The 19,212-nt window shown below is 33.2% G+C and overlaps 1 non-coding gene across 1 annotated transcript; it reads right to left on the minus strand.

Annotated features, from left to right (window-relative positions):
• Positions 1-281: 281 nt before the first annotated feature.
• LOC124960873 (U6 spliceosomal RNA) lies at positions 282-387 on the minus strand. Its single transcript, XR_007104191.1, has one exon. It is a non-coding gene; the product is annotated as a U6 spliceosomal RNA (small nuclear RNA).
• Between the last annotated feature and the right edge of the window lie 18,825 nt (positions 388-19,212).

A 19,212-nucleotide genomic window follows, 5' to 3' on the forward strand; every position in this document is an offset into this window, starting at 1 on the left:
TAATTTTAAATTAAGGAACTACCCCAAACCAACAAAATACAATATATATTTCCACAAATTGCATTATGCTTCTATTAGGAAAAAATATGAACTACATATCAAAACTAAAATAAAATTTCTGTAAGATCACATGAATTAAGGAAAAAAAGTAAGACAGGTAAAGCCCCAACACTGGCCATTAAGGAGAACAGCTGTGATGTTTATGTAGATAAAAATTAAAGATTCAGTGAGAAATGGAAGAAAATTAACAACTAAAAGTTTAAAAAATCTTAAATTTAGAGAAAAATATGGAACGCTTCACAAATTTACTTATCATCCTTGTGCAGGGGCCATGTAATCTTCTCTGTATCATTCCAATTTTAGTATATGTGCTGTCGAAGCGAGCACAAATAATACAAATTTTAAACATTAGTTAGTAAGTGGAACTCATTGGATATCCTTACCATAAAGCAATATTTTGACAACATATTCGCAGTAGAAATTCTGAGAAGGACTCCATTTTAGGACACTCTTCTTAAAAGCACTAAAGATGAGTTCAAAAGATTATTCCTGTGTGTTCCCTAACATATTGTTTGTGGCTCCCCTTCCTTGGCCTTTGCCTTATCCTGCCACTCCATCAGGTACCAGGTACACATGCACTTGACAAACACTTGTCCAGTAAACAGTAAGTAAATACAGTCAAAGGAAAGCATTTCTTCCCTTTAATAATGGAAGGCTAGATCCGATAATTGGATATTTTTGTCAGTACATTTATTCATTTAAATTTAAAGCAATAATTCAGCGTAAGAGTTAGAAATGTATGTTTTCTTGAGTTAGCTAAGTCTACTCCATTTCCAAAGTAAAGTGCGATTCAAAGTTCTTATATTCTATGTCATGATATCTGAAACACAAATGGTGTTAAAAATGATAAAGTAAATTATAGTTTATTCTCTTATCTTAGTAAATATTATTTTATAAAATTCTCGAAGATCACATTCAAATTTAGAATGCCCAAACCCCTTACAGTCATGCATTAGAAATGGCCATGAAAGAAAACATGGCATTCATCTCCAGGTCTGTGGACTTTTCCTAAATCTGTTTTGTTCTTTATCACAAAACACACCTTGTATATGTATATAGACATTCCAGCTTCTTCATCCAAAGACCCCTGTAACAGATCTCCTTGAGGTCAGAAGTGAACAGGTTGCTATATATTCAGACTGAAACCTGAGGAAGAAGACTGAGTAGGTTCTAGAAGTAGGGGATCAAATCAAACTGAGCCAGGAATTCATATCGTCTGATTTTTGTAGTTAGTGCAGTTCAAATGAAGAGTATGGGATATTACATCCCTGAATTTTGTTTGTTTGTTTGTTTGCTTCCTAGCTTCCTAGCTCCATGGAAGGAGACATGGCAACAGAAAAGATACTGCAGGACTGTCTAACGTGCAGAATCTTGAGAAGGAGTCCCTCTAATTAGAGTCTAAGAATGGTGTTGCAAAAAACACCTCAGTTTAAACACCTTTTCCATTACTCTAGGTCATTCATTCACAACAGGGGAGGTATCTTCTCTAATGGTGCAAATATTGTTTCCTGAGGAAACAAAAAATCTTACTCTTTTATTTATGAACCATATATAAACATAAAATACATACAAAGTATATCTGTTTCATGGGGAGAATGAGAGAAATTAGGAAAAAGATGGACCTAAAAATCTACTTGCAAGGTAAATAATGAAAAATAAGGTTTGAGAAACGATGTACTAAGTGGTAGTCTGGAATCATAATAATTGAATTTCTTTTCTTGCTGCATGAGTTAGTAACTGTATGACCTTGGGAAAACTTTAACTTTTGTGACCCACAATTTTTTGAACTTATGAATGGGGATAATAAAAAAGCCTACCTCAAGTGTTGCTATGAGAGTCAACTAATTGACATCTTACAATGTCATATACCAAATAATAAGGTATCAGAAAAATCCTCCTAGAAAGAAAAATTGTCCTGATTTATAAAATTTTGCATAATAACAATATTTATCTCAAAGGGTAGTGGCCAAATCTGAATATAATAATTCCTATATATAATCTAGCAGAGTGCCTCGTATTTAGTCTGTACAATATTGTTAAATAATATCAACTTGAAGAAGTGAAATATAGTTCTGGAAACATACAATATAATATTTAAAACAATAGCTTTTTCATTTTTTATTGTCGTATATTATATTTTGATTTTAATGAAAATATTATTAGTATTTACTGTTACTGAGTTTTCCTAGCTCCATTTATACATTTAAAAGTACGGATATTTCATCTTTTAAGCAGGTTCTAAGTAGTTGGAAATACTATTTTAATATTTTGTAAATACTGCTCTAACAAGTTTCTCTCTCCACTCTTGAAAAGTCATCTATTTATGTAAAATCCCTGATAAATGAACACCATGGGCTTTTCACCTTAGAGATGCTGTAAGGTGTAGAAATACTTTGGCCATCAAATGAATAAGGCTAGTTTATCTATTTCCAAAGACGTCTTACACTGAATATGAAAAATACCAAGTTGATTTATTTTATCTACTTAAGAAAACATTCAAGTCACACTAGTGGTGCATTAAATACAGATACAATGCACTTTCTGGAAGTTATTTTCACCATATACCTGAGAAAAGATACTTTTCTTATCTACAAAGTTTATGTTTCTAAAAAATCAAAGGGAAGAAAGAAATGCCTTCAGTATGACTCACTTCCAAGAAAAGACAATTATGATCTGACTTTTAATGATGGAAAATTAAAATCTACTTCTCTAAAGTTCCTAGCATTTTAAAATTTATCTTACTAAGTGGAGACAGGAATACCATATTTCATATAGTTATATGACAGCATGGAAATTCTGTGTTTATTTTATTGATGAGTTTAGATTGAAATATCATTCACAATTTTTTAGTCAGAGGAGAAATTTTATTCAAATATATGAAGACCAGTTTTTGGCTCAAATTTAAATGTGGAAATAAATTACATACATCTAAGATTATTGCAACTGTGTTTAAATAATTTACCACTAAAAATTACTAGAAAGGTTATTTTAAACTATCTACTGGGCATTTAGACAGTTTTTGAACTGTCTAAAGTAATTCAATAATCTAATTGCTAACATTAGCCTAGCATCCTCATCTATTCTAAAATAAGAAAACAGTTTTGAGCTTCACAACAAATCCCAACCTCTTGAAAACGATCAGAGAACACTTGGACTGTACCTTCAGACCTAAAAGTTATAAAGGTAACAAAGACTCATTGGAGAGATTTGCTTCTCATGACTGAAAATGGACTCAAATATCAAATAATCTATAGAACATTAACCTTTCACGGTTTTGTGGAAAGTTTAAACACTACATAAACTTTTCAGTTTTAATCTTTATGTCATCTTGAGATTGAAAAACTCTCTCAAATTTCACACCTATGGCACAGCATTTCAGAGTAAAATGGAGTTAAGAACGTGTGCTTAAGAACTTATAAGAAAACATGTATTTATTGCTTATATTTGAAATAATAAATATTTCTAAGGGGATGTTTCAAGGGTGAACTAATAGTTTAGAGCACCTTAAATGAGTGTAGTTATTAACAATTCCCCCATTTCCAATACCACAACTGTTTTTCCACCTGACACATTTTTTCCATACATTTATCTGCCCTTATCTTTACCTCCCCATCTCCAACCTCCCTTCCTTTTTCTCACTTTTGTTCTTTGTTTCTTTATGATGATATATTTTGGTTAAAATCCAGATACATAAATTTTACCCAAAAAATGGTCCAGTAGTAATGTCTCAGATTTTATTATCCTGGTGAGATACAAGCCTTCTTTTTGATAGAAATACATTAGTTCAACTAATGATAGTTTCATGAACAGCAACCCCAAATCTAATAACAGTTCAAGTGTGATTTATGTTTTTGTCCTTAAAGTTCATTTTTTTTTTTTTCCTGATAGGCAGGTGACATCCTTCCATTTTGAGGGTAATGAAAGTATCTAGGATTCTTTCCTCAAATGACTCTGTCATTCCTTCTATTTAGTCTCCACATTCACAGTGCCACATGCTTAACCCCAAATGAAAAAGAACATAGCGATCACCCATTAGGCTCCGGCAGGCCACAACTGAAAGGAGCTCACACCGTTTCTCTCACATTCCATTGGTTGAAACTTAGTTATATGTTCCAACGTAAATACAACTGGAAACTTTGAAGAAAAGGATTTGCGACCAGGGCAAAAAAGACAGTCAGTGTACATAATGAACGATTGGGTCAGGAAGAGGGGGGCTGATTCAAAAGGAAATAAAATGCTAATACCTCCTGGAGCACTTCCCCTTCCTCCATCCTGTTGCCAAGGTCACCTGCCTCCAGGGAATTGTTCCACCCAGCAAGGAGTTGTTGATGAATGCCCCCTGGGTGACTCCCTTCCTGCCTTTCTGGGCAGATATGGAAAATAGGAAGAAGTATCCCTGGATGATTCCTTTTGTAAGCAAGATAACAGGAGGGGGCATGAGAAGAAAGGAAACCAAAAATCTATAAAAGGGGAAGAACACCCCCACTCCCTCCAGGCATCAGTTCTGGACCCCTTTCTCTCCAGAGAAGGCTCTCTCCCTCTGTTCCATCCTTTAAATAAAACTTTTTGTACTTGCCTAAGCATTTCTCAGGTGTTCCATCTTCAACACCTGGAGAACAGGACCCCATTCTGATTTTCAAGACTGGTTTCAGATTGATCATAAAAGTCATGACCATACATTACATGTGATTATATGAAATGAATTTACGTGATCAAGAATAGAGAACAGCATTGATTTGGGCAGAAAAACTTTGCTTTTAATTCTTACTTTTATTAAAGGGAAGTATAAAATCTACCATGTATATCTTTTATTTTTTATTTTACTTTTTTAAGAATAAAAATGAGGCTTTTTAACATGAAAAGACAACCACATTAAGTGTGCAGTGCAGTCAGTGTGGAAGTTCAGAGACAGGTGAGATAACTACAGAGGCTAAAAGCATTATCTGCATTCTTCCGAAGAAATCCAGTTTTTTTTAAGGGCAATAATATCAGTGGGTTGATTATACCTAACACTAGTGAAAGTGAGATTAAGGAGAGATTGCAAAGTTTCTATTAAACAAGAACAGCAGAGTGGCTTTGAATGGTTCTCTATGTGTAAGCACAAATCATTCACAAATGACCGAGGTGGGAAGCGGGAAGCAGACCTCCAATATGTAAGCTCTTCTTTATTCAGCGGCGAAGCCAATTGGTGAAACGCCTGATGTGGCTCATTTTCAGCAGGAAAATGGCAGCAGGCTAAAGCAAAGGTCTGGGTTTTATAGGCTTCATTTAGTGTAGGATGGGAGGGTAGTTCCTGGGGTTCATTTTATTGGGGTCAGCTGACCCATGCCAGTTGGGGATCGGATACCAGTCCCTTCTGCCTTCCTTCCCTCTGGACTGAGGCCTGGACTTTTAAATGTCAAAAACTTAAATTTTACCCCAGTGAGTGTGTACGGGAACAGCTGCAGAGAGGGGAAATGTCCTTGGACTTTTTCTCTATATCCTTCAGTGTGTATTTTACATGGAACAAATGCCCAGGCCAAGGGAAGTTGGTGCTTGGAGTCCCTCTTGGGCCCCAGGGCCTGCCTACTTCAGCACCTGTGATCTATGAGTGATTATTTCCTGTGGCCTCCCCAAGCAATGATTTTCCAACTTTTAACTTTTCCAGTGTGATGGCTGAGAAAAGATTTCTCAGTCAAGTACAGATTTGCATTTTTTATTATGTGTGAGAATGAAAATATCTGCAAATATTTAGGGGTCAGTTTACCCCTTTATTATTTAATTTTCACTTTTCTCATCTTTCTCATTTTGGTTCTTCCTCCTCAGTGTGACATATTTGCATATATATTGCAAATTGCAGACCTTTAGTTGCGATATCTGTAATAGACATCTTCTCTTTCATTACTTGTCTTGAATTTTATTGTGATTTTCACCAAGTCATTCTTATTTGTTTAAATGTTATAAAGTTTATCATTCTTTCCTTATATTGCTTCTGTTTTTTGAGTCACATTTAGAAAGTTTCTCTTTTACTCAAGTTGTAGAGAAATTTTCTCTTCCTTTTTTAGGACTCGCAACTTTATGTTTTTGTATAATTTTTTTGGTCAACATACAGTATCAAGTCATTTGTTTGTAATTTTGTATCTTTTAGCAGTAATATTTTCCTATTAATTTTATATGTATTTATTTAACTTTGAGAGAATTAAAGTTAATAGTTATCTGATAATAAATTTATCTTGCCAAATGCCTGTGAGAATTCAGTATGTCATAGCTTTTGTCTTGAAAATAAAGTTATCCTGTCCTGGGTGAATTTTTATTTAGGTAAAAAATTATAAATCATTGTAATTTAGCTTTATATCCTACTGCATAGTAAAATTAGTAACTATTTTTGTTAATTGTATTATTTATTCTAGAGTTTTTAATGTGTAATGAAGGATAGGGTTACCTACCCATCCTCCCACCCTGCCCCAAATGATCATGCCACCAAAACTCTTCCTATGACCTGGCCCTGCCCCTACCCTCCAAAAGGATCTGCCAAAAGTACCTCCTCCCATGACCTGGCTCTACTAAGGTTGTATGTAAAGCCAAGAACCTCGTGGTGAGCAGCAGCCATTTTACCACTAAAAATAAGCCACATCAGGGGTTTATCCAATTGACCCTGCCACTGAATAAAGAGAAACTGACTGATCCGAGTTCTGCTTCCTGCCTCTATCATTTATGTGCTCATGTGCTTGCATATACTATCTTTTTTGAAATGGACATGGTTTTCCTACCATTTTAATTTTATAATAGATTTTTTTCTCATTTATTTGCAAAAGCTAATGTAGTGAGGAAATACTACTGGTACCAAGGATTGAACCCAGGAGCTCTAAACCACCAAGCCACATCCCCAGTCCATTTTTTCATCTTTTATTTAGAGTCAGGGTCTCTCTAAGTTGCTTGGAAATTGCTGAGGCTGACTTTGAACTTGAGATCTTTCTGCCTCAGCCTCCCAAGTCTCTGGGATCATCACAGGCATGCACCACCACATTCCACTTATATGTTTTTTGTTTGTTTGTTTTTTTGGCGGTGCTGGAGATTGAATCCAGGGCCTTGTGCTTGCAAGGCAGGCACTCTACTGACAACTTTCTTCCCGGTCCTATATATGTTTTTAAGAAGACATTTATTCCTATTTTCTTGTGGAATTCTTAAGAATCACTATTGAATTTTCAAAGGATTTTCATTACCTATGTAGATAACCATAATTTTTTTACTGTGAGTTGTACATATATGTTTTTCGATTCTTTAGTATTGCACTCACCTTGACTTTTTTGACTAACCCTGTTGATTATGACATATGACTTGCTTTTCATGATGTTGGATTTTGTATGAATGTTTTACCTAGTACTTTCACATCTATAACTAGAAGAGAATTGTGGTTTGGAATATGGAGTTAATTAATTTGAATGACAGCAAATAGGCTATTTATTTCAGAGGTTGTTTAGCAAAGGAGTCAATCACCATGACTTGTGCTTGGCAAAGACTCCAAAGCAGATAGAGGAATGTGAAAGTTTTATGGTGAGGCAGGAAATTTTCAGATGTACTCAAGTAGAGGTTGTCAGCAAGGAGAAGGTGGAACTAGAAGTGATGCATTCCGTACTGTCACTTTGAAGAGTTTCCATGGGCTTTTTGTTTGTTTTTGTTTTGTTTTACCCATGTGGACTAGGCCAGTTATTAAAATTAACTTTTCTTTCATTAATTCACCAAGGTAAATGTTATGTCAAGCCACAGTGTTAGATGCAGACAGATTGCAGTCATCCTCATTCTTCTTTCTGCTTGTAGAAAAACCACCCAATCGTTGTATAAATCTTAATGCATAAAATCAAATTTCAGCTTCTCTGTTATTTACCTGCCAGTTCTATTGAAACTTGCTCTGCAGTGTGTCTTTTCATGGTTTCTTCTGCTGACTCTTCGTATTGCCCTTATAGTGGATGAACGGCCACCCTTACCCTGCCATGATTTGCTCTCTGGAGGCTGATTCTTTTACTTTTAATCTCTCTAGGCCAGAGACCACAAATAATTGCATTTCCTTAAAATATCTGTTTTTTTTTTTCTTATTGACTACAATGATGGTACTTATCTGTATTAATTAATTTTCCTGATATGGATGTTTTTGCTGAAACCCTACTTGAGAAAGTGCCATCTGGCAGAATACACAGACAGCGTTAGTTACCTGGAGAAAGGTCTGGGAATAGATCCCTACTTTTTTTTTTTTAAATAATTTTATTCCTTATACGCTAACAGTCTTCCTCTTCTTGTTACAGGTTTTACAGATTATTTGTGAAATGATGAATGACTGTTCTCACTTTTCATTCCTATCTACCTATATAGACTCTTCCAACAAGACTTACAATCTGTACCATTCAATTTAGTGAATCACTTCCAAATTCAACAGTGCAATTAGAGCACTCAGGAGTTCACATTGTCTGGTGTGTCATAGAGAATCCCTCCCAGCTTCTACTTTCTTGAATAGTTCATCAGATCAGTACTAACTTTTAGGCTTGTTTTGTTACTGGGCCATAGAATTCAGCCTTCTCACCTTTCTTCACCCTCCTGGTCAGATGGTTTCCTCATCTTTGTCTGTACTTCCTATTCAATTTCCTGTTATGTTAGAATCCCTGAAAATAAATAGATTGGCCCTTTTATTATTTTTAGATTTTTAGACTCAGGCAGCAAAATAATGAAATCTATAAATATAAGAAGATCTCAAAACATATAATTGTGATGAAGTCTCCAGTTTATTGTTATTTAATACGTTTGAGATGGTACCTGAGATGATTACTTTAAATTTTTGCAGATTATTTTATTTAGTCCTGTAGAATTAATTACTGATAATTTGTTAAGTGCCCGGCTTGAGCATTGTACATAAGGAAACACAAATGGAGCCTTAATGTCTTTTGGTTTACAGGTTAAGGTGAAGCCAGAAATTAGTCAAACTATCTGGGTTTGTGAACCACATTGGAACCTCTTTTGAGGTTCACCTCTTTTGATTGTCCACCTTGTTGGCTCTGTTTAATCAGGCAATCTGATGATTTTCCTGTGACTTCAAACATGATAATTATGTTTCTAAAAATATCTACGTGATGCTACCATGCAAAAGGATTCATACAAACAGCCCAAAAATTCAGGTTGTCATAGCATTATCTCCATCCTAAGTCAAAGAAAATTGACAGAGATTTTAATTTCTTTAAATTCACACTATCTATATACCAGAATTTGTTCACTTAGGAAAAGATGTATTAAATCAAAATTCCTTATTTTTTACTTGGAGCTCTTGGTCAAACAGCTCTGTTTTGAACTATCCATCAAGTACTCTCAACTTACTAAATTTAGGGTTCATGTCTCATGAGCTTACTCCCTTGGAAGGAGAATATAGCAGTTCTGAAATAGTATGTTTGATCGATTATTCCTTCTCATTCTTTAAGGAAGAAATACTGTGATGTTTTCAAAGGAATAGAGAGTAGTCACAGGTTGCAGTGGAAAGTTTAAAACATTACTACACATTAACATAAAAAGACTGGGCAGGACACACAAGTCACGGATTATCTCAGCTATTTATTCAGGAATGGGGTACAGGGATGAAGTAGCATCATGGAACCCACTTTCCTGGTGGAAAATGAGCCCATGAACAAAGAAAGGAACTGGGTTTATATAGGTTATTTTGATGAGTGATCTAGCTTACATATCAATTTCCTTGGGCACTCAGAAATTTGAACTTTTTTTGGTCAGAGGTCTGTGGGCAGTGTCTGGAGAGGCTTTACTTTGGAGTAGATTAAAACTTCCTAGAAACTATTTCTTTTCAGGGTGATAAAACACCTCCTCCCTGCCTGCAGCTGGCACCTGGAAAGCATTTGTCTTGGGAGATGAAGGTTTTCAGTACATGACCTTCATTTTCACTCCCTTTTCTCAGATCTCATTATCTTGGGGATTTCTCATTCTCCATATTTCTTATTACACATGTGTAAACTATCAGAACTAAATCTCCAAATGACAGGTATTTAAATTTTCTACAATCTTGTTTTGTTTTTATCTAGCATACTTGCAACAGCAAGCCAATATTCATTTAACACAGAGTAGCTACTTACATGCACAATATCAATTCTTTTTAACAGGGGATCTAGGACTTCCACTAAACAAATATTGTTAAAATACATTTAGCTTTGTTAACTGCTTTGGTTAAAAAAAAATGGTTGGAAGTTATGGGGTTTATTGTATGAGAAAAGCAGATGTAACTTTTTATAATATTTTCTTTCATTGACTAACATTATTAGCCTGCTTGAATATGCAGGGGCTATATCTTCTAGAGATATTTTTTGACATGTCAAAAACTCTGAGATTCACTTTACATCTTAGAGTTAAAGACAAGAAAATATTTTTTACAATAAAAATTATCCAGATGAGGAATAATTTAATTGCATTCTTTCCTATTGTAGTGTTTAAGAAAATAAATGCAATTGTAGACACAATGAAAAGCATTCACTCAGCAATTCAGAATTTTTCTCCTATCAAAGAGTTCCCTTGAAACAATTTGCAATCATTTCCCAGCATCTATGCAAAAATAATCTTAATAAAAATGTTAATATATCTATTTTAATTTTTTACCTAACTATTCATTTTAATGGTTTCCAGAAAATAAGAATACACAGCAATTCACAGGCAACTACACTGGAAAAGAATTGATTCTGATTCTAAAATAAACATTTAAAGAAAATAGATTCTTATGGGTACAACTATTATTATCAATATAATAAATGATTCTGTAAAATATTTTATATAACACTGTTATTTCTTCAAAGCAAATAAATTTAAAATATTTTTTCTCACAAAAAATACTGAAACAAAAAAATTGTGAGGGTAAGAGTGTGGTAGATATTTTGAATTAAGTTTTAATATTGACTTTAAATATTTGTAAGATAAAATTTACTGAACATTGTTTCATTTTCAGTACGTTTATAGTCAAGGAAAAAGAAATATGTGGAATTTCATTCATGTTTAATCATTTAACTATTGCCAATAAAATTGTTTTGGAATTCACTCATCAGTTGCAGTCAATTTTATAACCTTTATGTTATCAATTAATATTCAGCTCTGGTTATCTCAAGATAAAAATAAATAATATCCAATTGTTGATAAAAGTTCCTGGTGTAAGCATTGCTGAATATTCTGCCAGGTCAACTCCAGACTCTAGGCTCCAGGCCATCTTCCTGTGTATCTAGAACTCAGGCATATCCTCACAGACCTCAGTCACATCCCTATAGACCCCAGTCACTAGGTCTATCCTTGTGGTCCCTGAGGACAAAAGATATAGGATCACACTCAAGGACATGGAATCTGGGACCACTTCTTATGGATCAAGTGCCAGGCACAAGTCAAATAACTCCAGGCACCAGGTGAGTCCACACATTATCTACAGTATCAAGTCTACCTATAGGTCATAGCAGTTAAACCACTAGATATCCAGTGAGATACTGGAGAACACAGAAAACTAAATGAAATCAGAAAAGCATTGCAAAAGCAAAATCAGAATTTCAACCAAATTAGAATTCGTATATAAAAGGAATGAAACAAATTGTGTAGTTGAAGAATAAATTAACAGATCTGAAAATTTTTCATAGAAAACTTCAAAACAACCTAGATCAGACAAAAGAATCAGTGAACGTGGAGACAGGGCAATTGAAACTACACATGGAGAAGAAAAAAAAGGAAAAGTAAAACAGACTGAAGAAAACCAGGTCTTATGGGATATCATGAAATGAATAAAGATACACATAATAAGTTACAGAGGGAATATAATAAAGGGAAGATTCAGAAGTTTTATTTAAAGAAATAATGATAGAAAACTCCCTAAATATGAAGAAATGAACCTTAAGATTTGATAAATCTAAAGAACTCCAAAGAAATGAAATAATGAAATCTTCATCATGACACTGTGTAATGAAATTCTCGAAAGGTAAGGACAAACAGAATTTTCATAGCAAAAAGAGAAAATAAAAGGTAGCCCACATAACACTATGAATGGATTTCTCAACAGTAACCTTGGCAGTTAGAGGATGAGCTGATATATTAAAAGTGTTGAGGGAAAAAAATCTTTTGTCTGTGAATTATCATTATATGTGGAAAAAGTGTCTTTGGAAATAAAGGACAGAGAAATTTTCTCCAGCAAACAAAAACTGAGGAATTTCATTACAACTAGACTTGCCTTACAAAAATACTAAAGAAAAAACTTCAACTTGAAATTAAAAAAAAAAATGTTAGCTAATAACATGAAAATACATCAAAGTATAGAACTCACTGTAAAAGAAAGAATATAGCCAAATTAAGAAGACTCACATACTGTATTGGTGCTACACAAATTATTTGGAACTCTAGTATGAAAATTCAAAGACAAAAGTATTAAAAATAATTATAACCACAATAATTTAATGGACATTTAAGCTGAAACATAAAGCACTAACATCAATGACAAAAACGGAGAGGTTTAAATTATAGAATTTTGTTTTTATCAGCTTAAAATAGATTATTATAACTATAAGATATTTTATGCAAATATGTTAATCACAAAGAAAAAAACTGATGGTTGTTGCTTAAAAGATAAAACAAATCACTAAAAAGCATCAAATTACAGAGAGCAAGAGATAATGAAGCATAGGAACTTCAAAACATATAAAACTTATACAAAATAGACTTTGTGTTATTTATATCACTAAAAATAGACTTTGCAACAAAAACTGTCATAAATATTCAAGAAAGTCATTGTGTAATGAAAAAGGCATTACTTCCCTTAAGATAATACAATCATATATTTGTGTCCAACATCAGAGCTTAATATTTGAAGCAGATATTAACACAAGTAAAAGGAGAAAGAGACAACACAATAATGGTGGAGAACTTTAATACCTTGCTTTCAATAATGGGTAGATCATTTAAGAAGGCACAGAACATTTAAACAATACTGTAAACTGAGTTGACCTAAAAGAAATATATACAATACATATTACTTTCAAGTACATAGAGATGATTCCTCAGAGAAGATCATATGTGAGGCCAAAAAACACATCTTATCAAATTTAAGAAGACTAAAATCATAACAAGTGTATTTTCAAACCACAATGGAATGCAAATAGAAATATGAAAATTTGAATAGTCGTAAATGTGTGAAAATTAAGCAACCTACTCCTGAATAACTAATGAGTCTTAGGAAAAAAATCAAAAGAAAAATTTTTAAAAATCTCCAAAAACTTAAATGGGAATACAACAGGATACAACATATGAGATATAGAAAAATCAGAATTAAGAGAGAAGTTTATAGTTATAAAAAACCTAAATTAAGAAAAAATTCTCAAATTGTGATCTGACTTCATACCACAAGCTACTACAAAATTAGAAGAAGGAAAGGAAATAATATGAATCAGAGAAGAAATAAATAAAATAGACACTGTAAAAACAAAAGGATTAATAAAACTAAATCCTGTGCTTTTTTTCAACAAAATAAACAAGACTACAATTCATTAACTAAGAAAAAAGGAGGAAAACCAAATGAATAAAAATATAAAGTAAGAGACATAAGAACCAAGACCTCAAAAATACAAAGAACCGTGAGAGATTAAAATTAGCAACTATGCAACAATGAATTATATGGACTAGGAGAACTAGATAAATTTCTAAAAACATACAACCTGTTGGTATTTAATAATGAAGAAAGAAAATCTTAATGGATTAAGGACATTTAATCAGAAACAAAAAATCTGCTCTAGATTGGATGGAGAATGTCCCCTAGAGGTCCTAATGTAAAAGGACATATCTCCAGGGTAGTACTATTAGGAGGTGCTATGGCCATTTAAGAGGTGAGGTTTTATGGTTTATCCTTAGGTAAACCCTTAGGCATGCCCTGTAATAGAGACTGTGGGACCCGAATTTCTCAATCTCTTCTGCTTTCTGACTGATGAAGTAAGTGGTTTGCTTTACCACACATTACCTTCATGATGTGTTGTCCTACTAGAGGCCCAAAATTTGATGCTACTAGATCTTGGATTAGAACCTCTGAAAGCGTGAGGAAAAATAAGTTCTTTCTCTTCATAATGGCCTCCATTTTCTAATTATGCTAACACACACATATCCCATCAAAGAAAAATCTAGAACCTAATGACTTCACTGATGAATTCTACCAAATAGTTTAAAAAAGAATTAACATCCATCTTTCTTAAAGTCTTCCCCAAGATCAAAAAATTAGAAATACTTTTAAACTAATTGCACAAGGTCAACATTACCTTGAAAACAAAGCCAGACAAGAACAGTACAAGAAAAGAAAGTTAAAGGCCAATATCTCTGCTGGATAAATTTGCAAAAATTTCAAGCAAAATAGTAGCTGAACAAATTCAACAACACAGTAAAATGATCATACACTGTGATCAAGTGGGATTTACTGTTTAAATTCAAGGATGTTTCAGTATATATAAATCAACAAATACAATACATCACATTAACCTTATGGAAGATATAAATTATATAATCATCTCCAAGGATGTAGAAAACACATTTAATATAATTAAAAATACTTTCATGATAAAACTCTTGAAAAGTTAGATATAGAAGGAATGTATCTGAACATAATAAAGATCTTATATAATAAGCTAATATAACCACCTATGAAAACTTGAAAGCTTTAACTGTAGGATCAGAAACAAGACAAGGATATTCACTATAGCCACTTATATAGAAGACATGCAAGTGTACAATGGGCACATAAAAAATGCTTAAAATCACTAATTATCAGTGAAATTCAAATCTATACCACAATGAAATATTATTTCACACCTATTAAAATGACTATTATAAAAATATAAATTGAGTTGTGGAAGATGTATAGAAAAGGGAACCTTTGTACATTGTTGGCAGGAATGCAAAATGGTATGGACTTTATGGAAATTAGTATGAAGGTTTCATGAAAAATTCAAATATAGCTACCATAGAATCCAATAATCCCAGTTCTTAATATATGCGCAAAGAAATGAAGTCAGTATCTTGAAACAGTGTCTGAAATATCATGTTCCTTGTAGTATTATCACAACAAGCAAAATATATAGTCAATCTAGTGTCCAAGGATGAATGAAAAGTTCAAAAAAATCAAAATATACATATGGTTGAGACATGAATCATGGACTCTGAGGATATGTCAATACAAATATGCAAAATGGAATAGGAAAGAACAAAAAGACAAAATAATTCAACAGAATTTCCAAGAACTTTAGGACAAATACAGAAGATGAAGCATATACATAAAGGGCATATCAAAAGTAGAAGAAAGAGAAAGGAAAAGAAGAAATATATGAAATATTAATGACTAAAAATGTCCTCAAATTAATATTATATAACAAACCAAGATCCAGGAAGTTCTTGAATATAAAGCTACGTAAACACAAAAACAGAACTGTGTTAGATATATCATGTTCAAACTAAAAATGTCAAAAATAAAGAGAACATTTTATGGAAAGACAGATGGGGGGATAAACACCCTTACCTATTATGTATCCTGAAAAAGTATCCTCCAAAATTGAAATAAAAGCTTTCTCAAAAATAAAATTTGAGGTACATTACTGGCAATTGACTTGTCTTGAAAAAAATCTAAAACAAGTTCTTAGCAAAAAAGGAAAATAATATAGATCAAATCCTCTGATCTACATAAAGAAAAGATGGACATCAGAGAAAAAATAAGTGAATAGTCAGAACACAGATTTTAAGGCAACAAAACTATTCTGTATGATATAACATTGGATTCATGTTATTTTGCAATTATTAAAACCCTGAAATGTACAATACCAAGAGTTGACCCTAAGATTATCTAAGTACTTTTGGTGACATGTCATTGTGATTTCATCATTTGTAACAAAGAAACCAATCAAGAAGGATGTTCATTGTGGAGAAAGTTGTTTCTATATTCTGTGGCAGATGATATCTGGGAATTCTCAGTACTTCTTGCTCAATTTTGCTATGAAACTATACTCTAAAAAAGGAAATTTTTAAAATAATTTGATTACAGAAGGAAAACTCAATGATCTTTCTACTCTGGAGAGAAAATAATATAAAATTTGTATCAAATGTAATCAGTGTCAATTGATACTAAATGAAAATACATAAGAACAAAATAGTTTATCAGTTGGTTTATCAGTTAATAATGTTAACAGTAGTAATAATAAAAATTTCTAGAAATATTTGGTGATGGTGGTGTTTATCATCTTTTTAAAATTTATGATTTGCTACTATTTCAATTCTCTTAGAATTCTATTGAGTATTCTCGTTTGTACCTAATTTCATATTTGCAATTTTGCATTCATCTTAATTACTAATCAACTTATATAAGATTCTCTTACCCCAAAATCTGGATGTGCTCGTAACCTTGGCCTGCTGGAAACCTCCATTTCATGTTCCATATTCTCTCACACTTGGTAAGCACTTGTCAACATCCCTCAGTTCCAAACCTTTTGTTTGTCCTGAGTTTGTTATCTTATTAACTTGATTATCTGCCTTTGACCCTCTGAACTCAGATCAGAGGTTCCCTCTTGCTTAGAGTCTTCAGAACAACACAACTGAGCTGAGATATTTCCTTCTCCCTTAAGCCCTCAAACCAATGTCCTTATACTCTAAATCTTTATTCGTATTTTTGTTTGTTGTTAAAATGAGAATGTTCTTGAGTGAGGGCTTATTAGATTCTGTTTTATAGTCTCTTTGAGTACAAGCCCTAACCTTTTGACATCAATACTTTAATTATGAAAAGGATGTTGAAAGTCTTTTCTGAACTGAAAGAAGATTTAAAATGTTGAAATAGTGTTATTAATTTTATGTAAAATTTTTATTAATTTGAACAAACTATATCAGTTATGTACATCTGAGTAAGAGAAGAAACTCTTATGGATCTGTGTATCTCTCAGAAAATTTAATTTATTGCCTTATAAAAGAATTCAATAATTATTCATTGATTTAAATTAAGGTATGCATTTAGATTTTGGTTTCTGTTGAGTAGCAAGTTTTATGTATTTCTGTGATTCTAAATGTATTAATGACTAAAAAAAATGTCAACACTTCAGAGCACAAGAGAAAAGTTTAATTAATGTGAGATTTTGTAAGAAATTTAAAATAAAAGTGTGAATGCAGGGCATTTCATTTTTTAGCAATATTATTGTAAGAAGGCAGATAAGTAGTATTTTTCAGCTTTCAAATAAATTCAAAGAGTTTATTCTAGACAAAAATCATAAGATAGGTCACTGGTTTTATATCATTTTTTTCTTTTCTAACCTCCTCTGTCTATCTACAAATTTCATTTGAGGGACTCAGTCCTGACCTAGTCTCAGTGCCCACTAGAACTCAGGCTCTTCATTTTTGTGCTCCCCTTGTGGACTCCCAGGTTGAATGTTTTGCCATCTATTCCATCCTACGGAACACTGTGCTCCAGTGTGCATCAGAGGTCTGCTAAGTCTGGGAACCACAGAGTGAGCTGAGGACTATTTTCATTTTAAAAAGTCATTACCATTAAAGAAGAAGAAAAGAGGGAAGAGTAGTAAGGAATTTTCAGAAAATATGAAAATATGAATTTGGTTGGAAAGTTTGGGGAAATGTGATTCTTTAAAGGGTGAAAAACTGTCATTCCTTCATTAACTGTAGCTAAGAATTTACTATGTGCCAGCATTGTTCTATGTACTTCATATCCATCTACATTGCATCCTAACAACCTGGGAGGTAGGCATTATTATTATGTCAGTTGTATAGATCAGTAACCTGGGACATAGAGAGATTGAGAAACTTTTTCAAGGGCATATAGCTCATAACTATCAGAACTAACTCAAATCTGGGCAGGCTGAACCCAGAGTGCATGTTCTTAACCCACTTCACTATCAAGCAATATGTTGCCGAGATTTCTTTACCAGTCATATCAGTCCACATGGATACAGAGATTGATTCCCCATGTCCCCTGAAGAAACTGACATTTAAATTACTAACAGTAAAGGTAAATGCTTCATCCATGGATTCTCCCTATTTTTGCTTCTTGATGTGTCTTTATCCTACCACATTGTGGTAAGAGCCTTCCCAGAGCAAAGGGTGCTCCCTTCCAGAACAAAGGGAAGGTGACATGGCACTCTCAGTAAATATGTGCCACTGTTCCAACTCTACAGTATAGAATGCCCAATTAATTTTTGATACCAGTATAAAAGTGAATTCTGCAAAGAACGATATGGGCGTGTTTATGGGAAGGAAGCTGAGAATTTGGGGGCTCTGGTTTGTCTTTAGAACTCTGCATGGGGTCCAGAAGGGGCATTGAGTTTTTGGATGCAATCCCCTGGCACAGGGCTGGCAGTAATAAATGCTGCTTCCTGGATGAAAGCCTCGTTCTCCTGTCCTTCTAAGCAAGAACCCTGCAACATAATAAATTAAAATTTTTTCTAAGAATGACATACATAGCAATACTAAATATTACAATTTTCAAAATCCACAATCCTGCCACACACCAAAAATTTCAAGTTTTCCCTATCTTTCCCTACTTACATGAATTTTTACCTTCTTAAACAAAAATGAATAACTTTGTGTTACTTTTTTCCACTACCTAATATGTCATATGGACTATGTATCATAATACATTTAGTTATTTTCTGTTAACTTAGGCTAGTACTAATTTTCCACTATTAAATATAATCCTTATACCAAAAACTCAGTCCTGTCCCTGATGCCCATTCAATAATGAGGACATGTTTTTAGAAAAAGGAAAAAGAAGTTTTATTGCTTTGCTAGCAAAGGAGAAGTGCAGGGAAAGCAGGTTTTTTTTTTTTTTTTTTTTTAAAGAAATGAATCAAAGGCTACATTTCATGTGTTCTCTATCCCAAGTCGTAATTCACTTGATAATTTAAGAGGGAGTTAGTTCTTAGATCAGTTAATGCCATGCCCAAGTCTGAATTACTTCCGTCCTTCCTGTGGTGGTGCGTGCTCAAGGACAGATAACTCTGCCTAGGATGGAGGACAACCATAATCCTGTTTCCCCTGAGATTAGGGAGGGTGATAGATTAGGGAGGAACAGGGAGAGAGAAAGAAAAAGAAACATAAACTTTTAAAAATAACTTGAAGTGGCAGAGCAGCAAGAGCTACATTCAAAGC

Source organism: Sciurus carolinensis, chromosome 11, assembly GCF_902686445.1.
Source record: "Sciurus carolinensis chromosome 11, mSciCar1.2, whole genome shotgun sequence".
Classification (NCBI taxonomy): domain Eukaryota; kingdom Metazoa; phylum Chordata; class Mammalia; order Rodentia; family Sciuridae; genus Sciurus; species Sciurus carolinensis.